An 18,081-nucleotide genomic window follows, 5' to 3' on the forward strand; every position below is an offset into this window, starting at 1 on the left:
GACCACAGAGATCCATTCCTGTGGAATCCCATCCCAGGCAGCCACCGAGATCCCTATGTGTCCCTGCACTGAGCTGCCTAGACCCCCAGGAGGGACAACTGTTTCCAGCCCTCCTGCTTGGAGATCTGTCAGCGTTGGTCCCAGTGAATCCTGTCTCTTTGTGATGTGTCTGGGTCCTTGTCATCACCCTGCCTCCCTGGGGGGGCGGCCGGGCCAGGCAGGATTACGACTCTTAATATTACTCATAAATCAGCCCTTTCAGACCTGTCATCTTATTTATTGCTCTCCCCCGAGCTCTCGCCCACAAGTCTGCAGAGATCCATGTGTCTCTTCCACCCGCTGATCGAGATGTCGGGTAGCTGCAGCCCAGTGCTCCCTGGGGCCCCTGCTGCCGTCCCCAGACCCTGTGCTGCCACCAGGTGCCCCCAACCCAAACTGAGCAGAGGGGTTGTGCAGGATCCTGGGGTCCTCATCCCCTTTCTGGGTTAAAAATCTCCCCTATAAGCATGTCCCCACGTGGGCACCCCACAGCTGTGGGGCAGAGCACGGGGTGCCTGGGCTCGCTGCCCCACCGGCTGCTTCACTGTGGGACTTCAGACAAGTCCTGCCACCTCCCCTCTCTTCTTACCTAAAAGCAAGGATATCATTACTTGGCTGTCATCACATTAGGATGTTGGGAAGCTTAATTAAAAGCCTGCAAAGTGTTTTTGAGAGCTGCGGATGAAAGGGGCTATATATAAAGTGCGAAGAATTATTATTAGAGATGGGCCCATGCCCCGGCCCCGCTCCCATTGCCCTGGCCCCACTCCCCCGTGTCCTGGCACCGTGATTATTTTTGTGCGTGTGTGGAGTTGTGGTTTTATAATTATACATGTAAAATAGCTATAAATACCCTGCAATAACACGGCGGGTGTGTGTGCATAGCACAGGAAAAGGAGTCGGTAGCTGACACGGAGGAAACCGCAGTGTGACCTCATTCTGACTCAGGCGTAAATATACCTCGTGCAAGCGCACAGCTGGGGGCTTTGGGGGCTGCTCGGGGGCTGCAGGGGCAGTGGCTGCCTTGGCAGTGAGGGTCACGTTTTGGGTAAGGTCCAAAGCTGGTTGCTAGCCCCTGGGAGGCTCCTGTGGGGTTGGGGTCTGTTCTCTCCCATGTGTCCTGGGGCTGATGGTGGAGGCTGAGATGTGAAAATCTTCAGGAATAAAACTGTAAATTACAAAATCTGGTTCCTGGAGGGGCTTCCTTGGGTGGTTCTGCTGTTGTTGAGGTTGTGGCATCCCTTCCCGCTGGCACTGTTCCTGGGGGGGTCTCTGCAGTGGCCCATGGATGGGCTGCAAAGGGGATTGGAATTGGATGGATCTGTGAAGTCTCCTGATGGGTGTTCCTGGTGACCGTGGGATGCAGCATTGGGGTCATGCTGGAGGCACTGGTTTGCATGGGGCCGTGAACTGGTTTGCATGGGGCAATGACCCAGGTCTGGTGCAAAGCTGAGACAGAGCCTGGGGCTGAGTGACCGCATCGAGGCCACCTTGCTGTGCTCTGCAGCAAGCTCCCAGCACTGGGCAGCCACCCCCAGCCCAGGGGCATGGGGACATTCCCCAGCCTCATGGGGATGCAGGGGGAACACAGAGCCCACAGCAGCACCCCAGAGACCAGGGGAGCCATTTCCCAAGCGGGATGAGGGGGCAGGGGAAGGCAAAGGGAAGAAGTGATGCAAATACCAGCTCAGCTGAAGGAAGATGACTTCATCTCCTTTTCCTCTCCTGGTGCTATTTATAGCCACTTTAATTTACTCCCCTTTGCTTTATTATCTCTCTAGCAAGCCGTTAGCCCTCAGACAGCAGGATGCCTTTACTCACCATACAGCACAGAATTCTGGAAAAAACCCCACCAACACAACACGAAAAAAAAAACCAAAACCCCAAACCCCAAAAGCAGGGGCTGGAGACAGGGAAAGGCAGCAGAGCATGGGGGGCAGGAGCGCTGCTGTCCTGTGGTGTAGGTTTCTGGAGAAAATGTGAGGATTTGAACTTCTTTTGGGGAAAAGAGTGAGAATCAAACAAGAGACACATCCCCTTCTTCCTTCAGAGCAGTGGCTGGAGGGGACAGGACCAGCAGCTCCAGGGTCCCCTCCCCACCCCAGGACAGGGGCCACTGTTTTGCTGGGCCCTGCTAAGGCAGGCATCCCCTCCTCCCCAGGACCCCCAGGCCTGCCCCACTGTACCAAGGGCAGTGATAATGCCAGTGGGTGCGGACTGGGCTCCAGCATGCAGCTGAAGCACCTTGGAAATACTCCCAATGAGCAGGTCTGGCAGCCCTGTGCCACAGGGAAGCTGAGGCATGGCCTCCCCATGGAGTCATTCTCCCAGCAGCTCCAAAATCCGGTCCCTGGCAGGGGTCTGTCCCTAGAGGCCCAACCCTGAGTCCAGCACCGTGGCACCCCACACCTCTGTGCTCAGCGGGGATGGAGACCACAGGGCTGCGGTGGTACTGGTGGTGGGTGACATCCTGTGGTGTGACACACTGGGCGCTTCCCAGTCTGAGCCCCACGCAGGCACCTCTGACAGCATCGCTGCCAAGGAGGACTGCCACGTTAAACCAAATCAGAAGTATCTGGCTTTGAAGTTTTTTAATTGTTTTCCTGTTTGCTGCCTTCTGAATCCAAGGGAAAAGCCCATCCTCTCACTTTCCCCAGCTTAGATGTCAGTGTGTCATCGTGGAGATAGCAGACTCAGATGTGCAGGGTGTCAGGAGGGAGCAGAGAGCTTGCCAGGAGGGGCCAGCCTGGGGGATGCAGACCCCTGCCTGCCCAGGATGCTGGGGGCTGTGTCCAGGCACTGCCCTGCCAGCAGGGGAGAACCCTTGTGCAGCTGCAAGCATCCCACCACTTGGCCTGGCACATTGGCTGCAGGGTGCTTCTGGTCTGCCTTACCCCTTGGTGTGTCATCCCCCTGGGGCTGCCGATGGGACTTAAAGACAGCCAGGAAAAAACCCCAACCAAATACCCCTGGGTAGAGGGCAGCATGGGGAAGTCATGGCTGAGTGGTCCCCTGTGCCAAGACGCCTGGTTCTGCCTCCCCTAATCTGAAAATAATACAGAGAAAACAACACCAGGGAAAGGGTGGCAGGGAAGAAAAATAGAGCCAGAGCCTCTGTGAGATAGGGAGAGCAGCTAAAAATAACAGATCCCCAAAGGCACAAGAAGGAACATGACAGGGATCCACATTCCTGCCATCCCAGAAGGTGGCTTTGTGCCTCCCCAGCTGCTCTGGCCGTAATGCCACCCCAGCCTGGTGAATCTGGAGAGGGAAATGCCTCTGAGATGGGCAGCAGTGGGGAGGTGAGAGGTGCAGAGCAGGGAGCGATGCTTGCAGCAGAGGATGGGATCCCCCAAGCACCCAGGGTGCCCAGCTGGGAGGCAGCTGCTGCCTGACCCACTTGCAGGCAGTTGGCGGGCAGTGGGATGCTGCTGGGAGACCCCAGGGGTGCTGCCTCCACAGCTAATTTTAGACTATGCTCAATTAATCATGGAGCAGGAGGGAATCATGGCAAGCCCAGCCTTTGCCGGTGCCTCTGCCAGCTCCCCTGCCTGCCCTGCGCTCCTTGCTGGGAGGGCCTGGGGGAGCCAGGGCCGGGGCGGACCCTCACCTTCTGATTTTGAGCTGAGGAACTAGGAGCAACCCTGTGCCATAGTACCCTTTCTTCAGCCGGCTTTAAGTGGCTGGGACAGCCCTGGGAAGCATGTCCCGCGGCAGCCTAGGCATAAGGGAGCGGGAGGCCTCCCTCGGCATCACCTCGTGCCTCAGTTTCCCTTCCTGGCTGGCAGAGGTGGCCTTTGCCAGTGGGGTTTCTCAGGTTGCCTCTACTGCTCCAAGCGGGCATTTTCCTGGCACGCCAGGGCTCCTAGATGCTTCCCTGAGGTTGGGAGCAGTGACGCGTTTCAGCCAGCTCAGACCTCTGCTGTATGCCCCAGTGGCGGCCCCTCTCCTGAGGGTCACCAGCTCTGTTCCCTTCCCGTTCCCAAGCTCTGCAGGTGGCCGTGCCCAGCCCATGGCACAGTGCCACCATGAAAAGCTGGGCAGGAGCAGCTGCACTGCTTGGAGACCGGCAGCTTCCCTGGCACAAGGAGGGATGCTGGCAATGCCATGGGTAATAGAGGGTGACAGTCCCATGGACTCTCTCCCTATGGCAGCCACAGCCCTGCTCCATCAGTCCTGGTGTCAAAACGTGGCACGGTCCAGCCCTCCCCCGTGACAGGGGGAACGGCTCCCGACGGAAACGCGGCTAGGCTGGGATTGAAACCCTTTTCCTCCCTGCACCGCGTGGCCGGAGCTGATAAGGGGCTGGATAACCCCAAGCATTGTGTGTGCCGCCGGCCCGTGACCCGCCAGGGGTTTCACTGCCGGAGAGGAAACGCGGCAGCTCGGCCAGCCGGGACTCAGGGGGAGCCTCCGTGTGTGCTGGGGCCTGCCATCGGGGCAGCCGCCTTCTCTTTCTGCCGCCGTACGAAGTGTTGGGATGGCTCTGCCAGATCCTCACCGGTGCAAGCCCAGGCCACGGTGCCAGCTCCCAGCTCTATGGCCATGGAAGCTGTTGGGTTGGAAAACCTGGGGGTCCAAGGGATTGTCCGGCATGGCCAGGGTTTTTGGCCCTCGGGGCTTGCAGGGTTCGCTAGATGGGCCTTTGCACCTGGGACACCCCTGCCTGCTCCTGAGGACAGCTCCCGGAGACCCGTCTTGCTGAGCAAACCCTTCCCATCCCAGATGGAGCCACCAGCTTTTCTGTCACAGCCCGACCAGGACTGGCTCGCTCCTCATGCCGACCGCTCGCTGAGCCAAACTGCAGGAGCGTGCGTGCCAGCACACGTGTCCTCTCGGCTCCTGCCCTCAGATGCTGTCTGGGCTGCAGTCACTGTTTCTGCTGCAGTGACTGTGGCTAAACACCACCAGCGGCTTCACAAAAGATGGGGAGGGTGACAAAGCACCGGTCACACTGCCAGCCACAGCCAGTTTTCCAGCTTGGCACCAAAGCCAGGAGCATCCTCTCCTGTGCGGTGGCATTTCTGTCCCCTGCAGCCTGTCTGGCAGCAGACAGGCAGCGGCATGTTGCCTTGCTGCCCTTTTGGTCAGGAGATGCCAGAAAAGGCCAGTGTGGTCCACAGGGGATCTCATGCTGGAGCGGGAGGGCTAAAGGGCAGATGATCCCTCTGAGGTCCCGCTGGCACCCCTGGACCCTGCCTTCCTTGAAAGCATCCTGGTCTTTCTCCAAAGGGGTGGGAGAAGGCAGGCTGCCCGGCAGGCACACGTGGGCTGCTCTGGGGAAAGGCAGGATTTGTGCTTCCAGGAGGGAAAATGAGTCACAGGGGGGATGGCAGGGCTGTGCCAGCAGCTGAGCGTGGAACCGGGCTAAGCAGTGACTGTCGGCTGCTGTGCGGGAGGTCAGGCAGAAGTGCTCTCACAGGCCTTGCCGGCTTTAAAATCTATTAACATCATTTTGCTGTTCGAGCTGAGAGCCGCACAGGCAGCAGAAACGTTCAGGCATGGCTCAGATCAGAGCAGGATTTCAATTACAGTAATCAAAGGTGACACAGATAAGAAACCCCTGGTCTATGAAGCTGCAACAGCTGTCCTCTGGCTCAAACCAGCACCCATCTAGAGTGGCTCCATCAAAATCACTGAAGTGGTACTAGGGTAAAATTGGATTGCGAATCCATTTTCATCTGCCGTGGTGGAAAATGCTTTCTCTGTGCTCCTCAGGAAAGAAAGCCACCTTCTCAGGGGAGTGGCAAGGGGGGAAGGTACCAGGCATGGAAAAGGGGACATCGTCCCCAGTGAAGACACTGATGGCCACTTATAGATGATGGAGGCAGCTGGGATGATGGAGCATCGTGGCTTTGCTTCCTGCTTTCCCCTCTCCCCTTCAGCCAGGCCCCACAGGGATGCTTGTGGCTGAGGCAGGGATGCGCTCAGCTCGGTGCCAGGCTCCCCAGAGAGATGGGCAGCCCTCTGGGCCCTGCTGCGGCCAGAGCACCCCAGGCCATGCCATAGGACAGACCCCCTTGGTAGGGCCAAGGAAAGCCTAGGGAAAGAGGGCGTCAGGGGTTTGGAGGGGGACAGTAGCCCTGGGGGGCAAGACCTGGCATCATCCTCTCATCTTTGCAAGTGCCTGACTTGGTCCTGTCGAGAAGTGCCACAGGCCCACTTCCAGTGGGTGACCTGCAGTCTGCACTGGCGGAGGCCATGCAGGAGCTCGAGGCGAACACGCTGGGAGTGCACCCACTCTTCCCACCAGCTGGGGAGGATGCTCACAGGGTGACGCCCAGGGAAAGTAGCCTCCTGCTCCTACCTCTGCCACCACTTTAATGTGTCCCTGGTCAATCCCTTCTCACTGCTTTTGTCTCCTGTAGTCTGGGGTTGCAAATTTTTTGGATGGCAGCAGGGCAGCAGCAGCACGGTGCATGCTGGTGCGTGCACTGAGCTCCCCCACTTGCCAATTCCAGCCCCCTCATCCCTTCAGGCTCCTACCCCCAGCTCCCCACCACCACCCCACAGACCCACCAGTGACCACCACCACAGCCTGGTGGGACCCTGGATGTGGCCAAGCTGTGGTGACATCCCTGGGGTCCCACACGCACAAGGAGCTCTTTCTGCCCCCACCCCAGTGTGGCAGGAGCCAGCCAAAACACAGTGGCTCTTTCTGCACCCACTGGCCCTGCTCCAGCCTGGCTGGGTGTCAACCGCCCGGCCACGGTGTGTCCCCCCCCGATGCTCCCAGGGGAGCATAAGCCCTCTCCCGAACACTGGGGGTTTGTGCAGGGCGGTGGGGCTGAATGGCGGGTCTGTGTGGCTGGGGCTGCCGGGCAGGGAGGGAAGGCGAGCCGCTTGCCTCATCTGTTTACCTGGAAGTGGAGATCATGGCCAGGCCCGGCTGCGGCGGCTGCAGGGGGTGCTTTCATGCCGGAGCTAACGGGATGGGGAGTGCTGCACGGCACCCGTCCCCGAGCAGCCCATGTCATGCCAGTGATGGGGATGCAGGCAGGGACCTGGTGGTGCTTCTCTTTTCAGTGTGCCCGCACAGTGCCAGACCCTCTTGCTCACCGCAGCCGGAGAGCTGGAGGCTGGGGAGGGATGTGAGGATGAGGCCCAGGCCATCAGAGGGGTGGGAAATACTGCTGGTCAACATCTGCAGCATCACTGTCCCCCTGTATGTGACCCCATGCCTGGCTACGTGTCCCCACACTGTCCCTGGGTCTTCATCCCTTGCGTTGTGCCCCTGGACTGGCACGGTCCCCACCCTGGCTGCCTGTCCCCATGCTGCTGGTGGTCTCCACCCTGTCTGCGTCCCTGCACCTTCCTTTGCTCTCTGTACTGGCTGTGGGGCCTTACACTGGCTGTGGATGTCTGTACCAGCGCTGTCCCCATGCAGGTGTGCGTCCCTGCACTGATCGCATCCCTGTACCAGCAGTGTCCCCAGGGGCACATGGGAGCCACTTAGTAGCTCTGGCAGAGTGATGCCACCCATGCACATGGTAGGTTTTGTCCTTCTGTGAGCTACAACTGACGGCCACACATGAGCTGTTGGGGAGGGAAAGGGGACAATAGCATCTTCGGCAGCACCTGGATTCACAGAGATTAATGAAGCTGGCTCACTGTCCCCAGGGTTCAGGTTGCCTTATCTGTGTGTATCTGTTCCTACCCAGCCACCGCTAGAGCTGCTCCCAGTGCCGTACAACTAATCCCAGAGGCTGCCAGATAGGGCAGGGACTGCTGCCTCCACCCACACCTCCACCCACACCCTGCCTGCGCTGGAGCCGTGCCACCTGCTTCTGCCCACAGGCCAACTGATGCTGGAGATAACCAGCGCCCCAGGGCAGAGGGGCAATGAGTTTGGCATTCTCAGTCTCAGGCAGTAGTACGCACAGGGTTGGGAGGCAGGCACTGGCATTGCCTCTTAGCCTGACCTCAAGGCTTGGTGACCTTCAAGTTGTCCCAGCAAAGCTGCATCTGCCCAATTCATCTCCATTCATCCTTTCCTTCAGCTGAAAGAGTTACTGCCCCATGGCCAGGGCTTGGGGACTACATCAAGTCTCTGGAGCTTGTGGCTGTGCTTTAGGGTTGCCGAGGAGATTTCTCCATCTTTTGGATACCTCTGGCATTTGGGGAGAGGTGCAGGTTGCCAAGGAGATGGGGTACTCACAGAGGCTGGCATCTCACCAATCAGCCTGGCACTGCATCACCCCCAGGAGACATGGGGCTGGGACTGGACCATTCGACCTCACACCACACAGACGTGGCTGCAGCATCCTTGCTGAGCATCCTTGGCTCTTTCCAAGTGCCCAGAAGACACGTGAGTCCTGGCTGCCTGTCCCTGGTGCTGTTGGCAGGGTGCCCTCCCACTGGCCTCTGGCACCCCTATTTTCTCCACCCTGCATTGGCCCTTCATGCCCTGGAGCAGGAGGAGCATCCGGGGCTGTACTTTGGCACCATCCCAAATTTCCGACCTGGCGTGCACAGTGCCATGGCAGCACCTTTATTTTTTCAGCTGCTTTCCTGTTTTCTTTGCAATCGGGCTCTTTCGCTGGGTGATGGCAATTGCGGGAGTTATTTGGGGAGTGCTCAGCATGCCACCGAGCAAGCAGCTTGCAGCATGGTGCCCAGACCCAGGACCTCGAAGTGGCCTGCCCTGTCACAACCCCCACATCTTAGATGGCTCTGACCCTCCCTGGCTGTGGCACAGAGGGAAAAACACCTCACCTGGTCTTGATAGAGACTGTTTGCTCTGCATACCCCAAAGTCACCCTGGAGCCTCAAAGCCACCCATTTTCCATGGACGGTGCAGTTCTGCGTACCACTGGCATGGACTGCCCAGTCTGATGGTCCCAAAGTCACCAACGCTGCCAGAGCTCTCAGTCCACAGTGAGCCCACTGAAGCAGATGCCCAGCACCGCTGATGTTGCTCTTGCTCCAATGCTGGTGCCTCCCACTCCTAGAGCCATGGCTTCTCCAGACCATCTCTGCTGTCACCTCCCAACACTGCTATACTGGGATTTAAAGCCATGGGGAAGGTGGCCTGGAGAAGGTTTTGCAAGGTGCCAGTGGGGAACAACAGCAAGGAAGCCACCCCAGAGGAAACAGTGAGGTCAGGACAGCACGAGCACCCAGGACTCCTGTACGAACAGGGTCTGGAGGACTGGAAGCCTCAGTGACAGGGTTTTGGTAATGCAAAAAGCACCAGCCCAAGCTGGCCCTGCCCAAACAGCCTCACTGGGCTGTTTCATGAGCAGTTGTTACCGTTGAGTGGCTGCACATTTCTGAGGGGAGCTCTGCTCCACAGCCTCTGACAGCTGTTCCTGCAAAAGCCTTAAATTGAAACATCTGGAGTGTTTCAGAAAGAGAAACCTGAGTGTTTTGGGATCCAGAGCAATTCAAAAGATCCAAGACAAATTCATGAGCCATAGACTTGACCTGAATCTGGACTTTTCAGCAAGGAAGCCAAAAGCCCTTGTCCAAGTCATTTCCTCCCAGCTTTTAGTGGGATTAGAACTGCAGTGTCCTGCACTGGCAGGCATCCTCCCCCCATGCCGAGCACATCCAGCCCCTGAAATCCCTTTTGCTCTGGCTTCAGAGTCCATTTCAGCATCCCAACACTTGCTGTTGCCATCACTTTCAATTTAGACCTTCTCGTGGCAGAGATGGATATAGAAGCACTTTGCCGGGTGGCGCTTACCCTCCCCGGGGAGCCGGCGCCGGCGCTTCACTCTTCCCACTTGCCAGCTCTGAGGAAGACCGAGGAGCTTGAATTACTTTTTCCCAAGAAGGGTGGATTTGGTTTGCAGAAAGATAAAGGCTGGGGAGCAGTTGTTCTGCTCTGCTGAGCCCTTTGCCATCTGGAACAGCTTTTGGTTTCTTTCTGGATGTCTCTTCCATGGCTTGCATCAGCAGGACTGGGAGAGGGGTGAGGGCATCACTTGGACCCCTGAGGAGGGGAGAGTGAGAAGATGGAGCCGGGGGACACTGTCTCTGTGCTCCCTCTTTGCAGGGGTGAGGGAAAGTCAGCCCTGGCAAGTTTGGAGAGCCAGTTTAGAGAACAAACCCCACTGTGCCAGTTGTGGAAGTCCCCTGGTCAGCCCTTCCGTCGGACGTGCCTGCTCTGCTTGAGCTGCCACCTGCCCGTCCCCTTGCTGAGCTGGTGGCCATGAGCTCCTGCAGCCGCTGCTTCCCATGCCGTGTCCTCCAGCCCAGGGGTGGGGAAGGCCTCATCTTCTCCATCTTCCTTCTTTCCCTCCTGGGGATAAGTAAAAGCAAAGAAGTCAGCAGCAGGACTGGATCACCCAGGGTCTAAAGGTGGAACATTCTCAGCAAGGTGGTGGCACTGCTAACCCCAGCCGCCCAGGTGAGATCTCTGGTGTCTAGTGAGGGGTTGTGCTCCTGCAGCTACTTTGTCCTCAGAGAGGCCATAAAAAGCATCTCCCAGTGCTCCCACTGCCTGTACCCACAGAAGCTGGGGTAGAACTGGGTCATGACACTCCTCCCAGCTGGAAAACACCCTGCAGAGACCTGCCAGGGGATGTCAGCTCCCATGGCCCTGCATGGCTCTGAGCTGGTCGTGGTTGTGCCACATGCCAGGTTCCCCTGGTCCCTACCAGCTGCTCGGTGGCTGCATGCCAAACATTTCCTATGTGGTAGCTTTGATTCGGTGTCTCCGAGGCTGACACCCAGCTCGGGACCGCGCTGCCTCTGCCTGGGCAGCCTGTACTGTCCTCAGCATCCAGGACTTGAAACCATAACCTCTTGGTGAGCATCCTCCCCGGAGAGGCTGCTCTTTGCAATTAATCTGGGCACGGTTTATGCTAATGACTCTCCCCACTTTAAATTATAAATGGCCCTTGGCATGTGTGCACACAAACACACATGTGTGCACAGATATCCTTTAAGGCCATCATTAGCTGTAATTAGCAGGATCTGTCACTCATCTTTGGCGGTTAACGATGAGCCCTGAGACAGAGGAATCCGGCGGCAGATAAAATAAACACGATTTCAAACAGTTTGGAAATAACAAGCCCTCATTAATCAGACAAGCCCCAAAGGGAAGCACTTGGAAAAGCGGCAGCTTCTTTGCCGTTGCCAAGAGCAGGACTGGGTGGGCTCCATGCCGGCCCCCACCCTCCCCAAACCCCCGTCTCCAGTGGGAGCAGGAGGCAGGATGACTTCTTGCTTGGCTGACTTCATGGTAGGGCTGAGGTGTCAGAGCCAGTCAGCTTGAGGAAGAGGCCTGAAAACTGGTGAAAGCCACCCAAAAGGGCTCCTGCATGGCCCTTCTTTGGGTGAAAGCAGCAGAGGCAGGATCTGGCCTCGAGGTGTGGGTGGGGGCAATGCCCACGCAGGGGCTCAGCTCTGGGTGCAGATGAAGCAGCTCTGGGGCAGCACATCCCACGGCCACCGCTCATCCCAGGACATGAAAGACTGCATGCTAAGGGTGCATGGGAAAGGAGCATCCCAAGATCTGTCTGCACAGGGCAGAGCAGGATCTGGGGAAGGGTCTGGTACGTGGGACCTTTCCTAGGGAGCAGGGGGAGCTGGGGAGGTTTCTAGCTGTCACAGCTGCAGCTAAATCACAGCAAATAGGAGGGGAATGGGACACACGAGGCTGGATTATATTACAAAGGAGCAGTCCATCATGGGGTATTTAAAATAATCCGCTTAGATGCACAGTAGCAGATTTGGAGTGCTAAGGGAATTGAAGGCGCTGTGGCTTTGCAAGGCTGGATCAGATCTAGTTAAGATGCCACTTAGAACAGGACATCCCATTCTGCCTCGCTGCCCCAGGGGACAAGCACATGGCAAACACAGCACCTACAAAGCCACCCCTGCCCCACCAGGGAGGCACTCAAGGTGACCCTGGCCACGACAGGATGGGTGACAAGGTCTTGTGGCATCTCCCTGGGACAGGCAGCAGGTTTGGGTGGTGCCAGCCCCAGAGCACGGAGCTATGGGCTGTATTAGGTGCAGGGCAGGGTATTCCCATGAGGGGCTAAGCCTGCAGAGGGGGGAAGGAGAGTGTAACTGGTGCTCATGCTCCGGAGAATGTTGGTGTAACTCTGGCACCTTTGTGCTGAAGCCAGCTGCCTGGCAAACAGCTCGGACCGAGGGATGTCCAGGAGGGAGCTGCATCCATGCTATCAGGGGATGGGAACCTCCCCTAAGGGCATCTATGTGGCACTTGCAGCTCAGCTGAGGCTGGGGACCTGGCATGGGGTCCCTGGCAGGCTGCAACAGGGTGTCACAGGGGGTCTCTTGGGGCTCTTGGTACCTGCTTTGAGGCGAGAGTTAGGGCTGGAGCTGCTCTGAGGGTGGGTGGCCCCATCTGCAGGGATGCCAGCTGGGCTGCTCTGCCCCCTGCATGGGCTTGCAAGGCCCACAGCATGGCCAGCGGCTACAGGGAAGGGTGGCTCCTACTGCCATGAGCTGAGGGGTCCTCTGCTGGGGTCTGTGGAGTCAGCCTAGGGTCTGTGTGAGTAGGAGCATGTGCTATCTGAGCATCCCTGATCATCCTTGCACTGCTCCTCTGAGCCAGGCTGAAAACTCAGCCCCAGGGAAGCCAGCTCAGACCAAGAGAGGGATTTCATCCCAGAGACTTCATCCCAGGCAGGCATTCCCCCAAAAGAGCATCCTTCCAAGAGCAGATGGTTTCCATCTTGGTCTGGCACCTTCAGACTGCTCTAATCCTGAGGGGTCCAGCCCACAGTAGCCCTGCAGAACCCAGTGGCAGCCTCCTGGAGCCGGGCAGCATTGCTGGAGATGACCCCAGTGTGCAGCTGGCCAGCATGCTGCACATCCCTGTGCTCTCAGGGAGGGCAGGGCCTTGGAACACACTCACAAAATCCAAGGTTGCATGTCAGATTAGGCCATGGGACTGCCTGCCCCTCTCCTTGCCCTTAACCTGTGCCCTCTGTCCCTCCCCGACCCCACTGCAGTGCCACACTCAATGCAAGGGGTTACTCCTGCAGGTTTAAACATGATTCTCAGCTCCCTTGAGCATTAATCCGAGGGAGGATTAAGGTTAACAAGCTCCTGCAGCCACCCAGCCCTCATGCCTCCCGGGATGGACCACTCTGTCCCGTCCCCAGAGAGGGCATGGGCATGGTGCCCTGCTGTCCCCCTGGGACCTGCTGCTGTGTCCCCCAAGCTCCCCAACCTCTCCTCCTCCACCATGCATCTCACCAGGGTGGTGCAGCACGTTTATCTTTCCCTGAGTCGGGGCCCACAGGCCATTCCTGGGGCTCTGGGGGCTTGCAAGCCTCTGTGAGCATCTTCCCCCTGCTCCCTGCAAGCCCTGCGATGGGGACTGGGGTGGGTATTAGTTTCTCTCCTCACTTCTCCCCTGCCCCCTGGGTGCTGTGTTCCAGGTCGCTTGTTCCTAGATAGCTCTGGGTTTGTGATGACTAGTTTAAATGCATAGAAAATACCTTAATTCCTGGTAAACCCCTGATCCGTGCCTGCCATGTGCTCCCCATGAAAGCCCCTCACTCTGGCCATAATCCTCAGGGAGAGGTCATGTGTGCATCCTCCAGCCCTGGGGACACAGGACCCTCTCCAGGGCACCCACAAGCTCTTGGGGCCGGTGTGCAGGTGCTGGTTAGCCTTGCCCGGTGCGTCTGCTCTCATCTGCAAGGGACAGTGGGGACAGGGCACCCAGGAATGTTCCTGCCATGCCATGGGGTGGGATGGCCAGGGCAGGGAGGGTCACAGTTGGAGCTGCCACCCTCCTGTGCCCCCCTTAGTGCCACCAGCTCTGGAATACGGGTTTTTAGAGAGAATCACATAACTGTTGCCTATTTTTATACAGTTGTGATTTTTTTTATTTTATTTCTGTTTGGGGTTCCTATATGCTTCACACTGAGCAGAGCCCCCAGCCTCTCAGTCCCCTTTCCCCCCCGTCCTGCCCCATCACATCCAGGTGTGCTCCCCAGTTCATGGATGTGGAGGAACCCCTGGCTTGTGGCATGAAAGAGGGCCCTGACTCTGCTCCTAGCCCCATTTCCCCAACACCAGGAGCTTCTGCAGCCTTCACCTGCCCTGACCTGCAGCCCCGTGAGCTGTAATCCCTCTCCTGCTGCACCTGCAGGATCAGAGGCCACCAGCACCAAACCCAGCCCGGAGAGAACAGAGCACTGGAGGATGGTAATAAAACCTGATGACACCCCGGGGAAAGGAGGAGGGCAACAGGCGCTCCCCAATCTCTTAGGTTTCTAAATAGGCAAAAGGAAAAATCCCTGTTTGCAGAAATGTCTCCTATATTTATAAGAAGCAAGGACAATGCTGGGATAGAGGCTGAGCTGAGCTTTTAACCAGCCAGATTACACTGAGCAGGAGCATTTACCTCTGCCTCTAATCCACCTGCCACAAAGACTTGCTAACTCCTTCCTGGATTTAACTGGAAGGTTTGAACTCTTCCCGCGGAGGAGAGAGTTAAGCCTGAGCTGGTGCTGGAGGGCTGTGGGGGCCAGGGTCAGGGCTCCCACCACCCCCGCCAGGCACATCAGATTTGGGCTGGACATTTTAGACCCAGACTCGATTTTTTTCTGGCAAGCCAGTCCCACAGGCAAGATGGGCAGGAGAGGGCAGGAGCCTGGAGTCCCTCAGTCCCTGGGAGCTCTGTGCTGGTGGCTTCGAAATCAAAGCCTGTGCAGAGCAAAAATCTGGACGTTTCCAAGCAAAAATCACTGCTGCTTAAATGCAGAGCAGAAGCAAGAGCTCTGAAGGAGCCACCTGGCAGGCGCAGCCCTGCTTGTTTTCAGCTGGATTTCTTGCAAGAACAGAAAACATCCGCAGACAGCGCTGGGTGGCTGGGGCAGCAGGGGGAGGCTGCTGCAGGATACGGCCAGGCTCCCGACACCCGTGGGTAGACACCCTGGCTCCCCTGACCCCCCCACCCCGGAGCAGCCATGTCCTCTATCACCTGCACTGGATCAGGCCCATCGGTCCTCAGTGCCAGGGCACCAATGCCCGCTGGCGAGCACCAGCACTGTGGTGCACGCAGGCAGGATCCGTCCCTTTCTAAGCATCCCCTCAATGGATGCTTCGCCTCCACACCAGGCAGGGGACAGAGAAAAACCCTGGCCCTTGGCCCCCCATGGCACAGTGACCCTGCGCCACTGCCGGGAGCTGTGGTGCCCTGTTACGGGACTTCAGCAGGAGGCCTTGGGGCAGGAGGACAGGGACGCGGCGCGGGCTGACATCACCGAGCTGGCCAACGTCGGGCAGCACGCGGCTCTGGCAGCGCTGCTGGTACAAGCGTCTCTGTGGCAGCCTACAGCCCACCGGTGCATCTGCCAGCGAAGGCAGCCCAGCTGGGAGAGGGGCCAGGAGAAGGGCTGGAGCGGCCGCCAAGCGCTGGCGTGAGCCCGGCTCTGCTCCACAGGGCCCAGCCCCAAGGGCTGCCCACCCTCAGCCTCACCCTGCGCGCCAGCGTGGGCCCCCGGTGCCAGGTCTGCAAGCTGAGCCGGGAAGGAAGCGTGAGCCCAGGCGGCAGAGCCAGGGCTGAAACCTCCCCGGACTTCTGGGAACACAGCGGTATCGGAAATTTCCCTCCCGGCACAGGGGACGGTGAGCCCCCTCCGCCAAACCTCGCACTCCATGCAGCAGCACCTCCCGGGGCATGGGGGGGTGCAGCTGGGTGTCGGACCCCCGCCCCAGCCCCAGCCCCACGCACAAAGGCCGGAACCCAGGCGCAGCCGGGGGTTTTCCCGTCTTGGCCATGGCCCTGGGCGCCCCAGGGCTGAGCTGGCTGCCGGCCAGCGGCGCCCAGCCTGGCCCCTGCGTGCCTTTGCTGAGCTACTCAAGCGGTTTCTGCCACAATCGGGCCTTTCCCTGCCTTTCATCCGCTGGCACAGCCACCTGCCCCAGTGCCGCCACAGTGGGACCAGTATGGGGGGCTGGGGGCTCACCAGGGCATGGCAGCAGCTGTAACCGCTCCACCTGGGGTTCGTGTTCGCAGCATCACCGTCGAGCATTACACTGGGTGGCAGAAAGCACCTGGCAAGAGAAAATCCACCTCATGTGTTTCCAAACGCGGCGCTGGGACCTGCTGAGGGCCTCAGGCTGTGGCCAGCAGCAGCGAGGTGGCCAGTGACACAGCCCTGGCTGCGGCAGGGAAGGACATCAGCCCCCAGTGGGTCCCAGCCCCATTGAGAGCTGTGCTGCCCTTCGGGATGTGTCTTGGGGCAATCAGCCACAGGGTTCTGGTGTAGACTGTGTGCATAGGGCTGGGATGGCAGGCAGCGGTCCCCTCCAGTGGCATGCTCCAGCTGCTTGCATGCCAGATTCCAGAAATCACCTGAAATCCTATGTCAAAGGTGCCCCTGGCACCTTGAAGGTGTCTAGGCAGGTTTCAAGCCCACCTCCTACATTTGCCCCCTGCGGTGGGTAAGCTCCACAAATGCCACCAGGTATACAAGGACACTCTGCAGCCAGCTCCATGGTGAGATGGGGGTTGTTGTGGGAGAACAAGATAGTGTGATTTGGTCACCACAGATTTTAGGTGATGAAGGTATGTCCTCTTGGGACTGTTGCCTTCCCAGTCGAAGCGCAGGGCTCCTGCCTCTGCCACACTTCGTTATCTGCCACCAGGCACAGGCTGAGCAGTGATGCCAGTGGGCAGCTGTGGGTCCCTCCTTTTTGAACCCATGCAGAGTCTCTGAACATCAGAAACTCTATCTGTGCTCTGCCATCCCTGCTAACCTCTGGCTCCCCCGAAGCCCCTTTCCCAGGGAATAAACCTCCCAAATTTCCCCTTGGAAGCCAACAGTGCTGCATGCTGGGGAGTGGGAAGGGAAGAGGGGACTGTGCTGGACCACAGGTCAGAAGAGCCAGCCAGGTTTCCTTCCTCGCTGGCACCCCAGAATTCACAGTGATCTAGCCCTGATGTGAGCAAAAATATTTTCCATCCCTAATGATGAGCTCTGTGGCCCTGCCACAGCATCCCGTCCCTGCAGCAGCATCCCCCCTCCAGCTCCTCCTCCCATGCACCCAGCCCCAGGTGACTGTGCCTGGAGGGGTCTGGCACACAGATGGGGGGCTCCGACTGTAGGCAGTTGCGTTTCCAGGCTATGAGGTGGCAAGTGGCTCTGCACCATCAGGCTGTGAACAGCAGGACCTGGCTATGGAGAGAAGCAGGTTTGCAGGCAGGAGGGGGTATATCCCCCCCATGCACACCCAGCTCCCCTACCCAGCCCTGGTAGGGCTGCTGCCTGTGGGTGCAGCTCCATGGGCTCTGGGGTTAGACAGGGACCCCAGAAATGGTGAGACTCGGCACCACCTGGGGGTTTCTAGCCAGTGCAGTGGTGGGTGAGCAGGGTCCAGTGTGTGTGTGCATGTGTGTATGTGTGTGACACCCAGGAGCCCACCCCCGTTTCACCACTTGTATTCCTCGCCTGCTGCGTCCCTAACAAACACCCCACCAAATTTCAACACCTTCACCCAAACAAACAGCAGCAACCTCTGGGAAACACTGTTCCCGCAGGCCTGGGGCAGGCAAGCAGGGCTGCAGAGCACCCCCCCCGCTCCCCTCCTCCAGCCTGCCGGGCAAGGGGCCAGCTTGGCTTCCGCAGCCCTTTCTGCAGGCAGGGCTGGTATGTTCACCACAAGCTATAGATGGCCTGGCTGCCGCTTACAGTAAATCTGAGTAAGTTGTTTTGGGCAGAGCATTTGAAGTCCCGCAGGCAGCAAACCGGCCGTGTCCTACTGGCACAATCATCTGCCACAGGCATCTCCCGTTTCCAGTGCACCCCTTGGCTTTCCCAGCACTGACCCCCGGCACGTCAGCCACCGTCATCAACGCGAAGCTGCTTTCCCAGGACTTCCCCCACCTTCCCAGAGGCAGACAGTGTTTTGGGGAGAGGAGCTGCATCTGCCGTCACTCCCCCTGCTTTGGCTCTGGGTGTGGAGGAGAGCCAGTGAGGAAGGATGCTGGGCCGCTCAGTGCTTGCCAGCACGGTCCCACAAACCACTGCCTGGCCACCCTCTTACTGCTCCTTCCCCCATTGCTGCCCTCCAGCCATCAGCTGCAATCTCTGGTGGTGG

At 58.6% G+C, this 18,081-nt stretch overlaps 1 protein-coding gene across 2 annotated transcripts in view; it reads left to right on the top strand.

Moving 5' to 3' along the window:
- The window catches only part of LOC308071125 (phosphatidylinositol 3-kinase regulatory subunit gamma), a 95,643-nt gene that overhangs the window by 21,346 nt on the left and 56,216 nt on the right, over positions 1 to 18,081 (top strand). The gene's annotated exons all lie outside the window — the stretch shown is intronic.

This window comes from Falco punctatus (genome assembly GCF_963210335.1).
Source record: "Falco punctatus genome assembly, chromosome: 11".
Lineage (NCBI taxonomy): Eukaryota > Metazoa > Chordata > Aves > Falconiformes > Falconidae > Falco > Falco punctatus.